The 1,564-nt window shown below is 49.7% G+C and overlaps 1 non-coding gene and 2 pseudogenes across 1 annotated transcript; all 3 read right to left on the reverse strand.

Annotated features, from left to right (window-relative positions):
• LOC135002920 (U1 spliceosomal RNA) lies at nt 1-149 on the reverse strand (annotated as a pseudogene; the record flags this gene model as incomplete).
• Nucleotides 150-841: 692 nt separating this feature from the next.
• On the reverse strand, nt 842-983 carry LOC135002921 (U1 spliceosomal RNA; annotated as a pseudogene).
• Nucleotides 984-1,135: 152 nt separating this feature from the next.
• Nucleotides 1,136-1,299, reverse strand: LOC135002918 (U1 spliceosomal RNA). Its single transcript, XR_010204025.1, has one exon. It is a non-coding gene; the product is annotated as a U1 spliceosomal RNA (small nuclear RNA).
• Nucleotides 1,300-1,564: the final 265 nt, after the last annotated feature.

The following is a 1,564-nucleotide window of genomic DNA, read 5'->3' on the forward strand; positions in this document are numbered from 1 at the left end:
ACACAGTCCCCCACTACCACAAATAATGCAGTCGAGTTTCCCACATTTGGGGAAATCACAGGGGTCAGCATACCCAGAATGCAATGAATGAACCTCACCCTGGGAGAACAATCTTCATGACCATGGTATCTCCTATGCAAAATAAGTATGATTTGGGATAGGGCTGGGGAGGGCCGCTGCTCAGGCACATCTCTGTCAAGTAAAGGAGATTCAACTGAGGCAGCACAAGGGAACTCTCATCTGGGGACAACAACTGCAGGGAGAACACATATTTTCAGATGAACATGGGAGGGCAGAAGGCTGCCTAATACTGAAGCAACCCCAAACAACAAACCAAATGCAACAACTAGTACAAGCATTCCTGGGGGAAGGTCTGCAGAAGACGCATTTGCATACAGTGATGTCATCCAAGCAGTGGGCCAAAGTTGGCTGGAACCCTCATCTGCATATGAAAAGAGAAAAGGGGTATGCAGGGCATGGCGGCCTTTTGCGGCGCTTGGATGACCCTTAGTTCGCATTAAACACCCCCACCCTCCTTCGGTGTGGGGCTCATGTTGGCTATGCCCCAGCCCCTTAAGCATTCAAGCTGATTTCTTGCAGCAGCTGGGCACTGTAACAGCTCCAGAGCTGCTTTGTAAGGCAAGTAAAAGGGTGTGGGCCCTGCAGCACTACCTGTAGTTCGCATTGTGCGTTGGAATGCACAAAGTAAGCAGACGGGAAAAGTCAGGATAGTGCGCAAGGGCATAGAAGGGAGCGGCTCAAGAAAAGAGAAGTGGAAACAGAGAGCAAACTAGGCTGGAGAGAGACCTGAGACAAAGAGATCTGAATTATCTCAGAGCCGACCAGGGGAAACACAAATTATGCAGTCAAGTGTCCCACATTTGGGGAAATCGCAGGAGCAACACACCCAGAGTGCAATGGGTAAGCCTTGCCCTGGGAGAAGCACCTTCATGATCATAGTATCTCACTTGGCAGGTAAGTAGGAGTTGGGCTAGAGCTGGGGAGGGTCGCTGCTCGGGCACCCCCCTGTCAAGTGAAGGAGATCCAACTGAGACAGCACAAGAGAACTCTCAAAAGAAGAACAAGGCTAGAGGAAGATCTGAGGCAAAGAAATCTGACTTTTACCAGAGCTGACCAGAGAAAAGCACAAACACAGTCCCCCACTACCACAAATAATGCAGTCGAGTTTCCCACATTTGGGGAAATCACAGGGGTCAGCATACCCAGAATGCAATGAATGAACCTCACCCTGGGAGAACAATCTTCATGACCATGGTATCTCCTATGCAAAATAAGTATGATTTGGGATAGGGCTGGGGAGGGCCGCGGCTCAGGCACATCTCTGTCAAGTAAAGGAGATTCAACTGAGGCAGCACAAGGGAACTCTCATCTGGGGACAACAACTGCAGGGAGAACACATATTTTCAGATGAACATGGGAGGGCAGAAGGCTGCCTAATACTGAAGCACCCCCAAACAACAAACCAAATGCAACAACTAGTACAAGCATTCCTGGGGGAAGGCCTGCAGCAGATGGATTTGCATATGGTGATGTCATCCAAGCA

This window comes from Pseudophryne corroboree, unplaced genomic scaffold, assembly GCF_028390025.1.
Source record: "Pseudophryne corroboree isolate aPseCor3 unplaced genomic scaffold, aPseCor3.hap2 scaffold_1808, whole genome shotgun sequence".
In the NCBI taxonomy this organism is placed as follows: Eukaryota; Metazoa; Chordata; class Amphibia; order Anura; family Myobatrachidae; genus Pseudophryne; species Pseudophryne corroboree.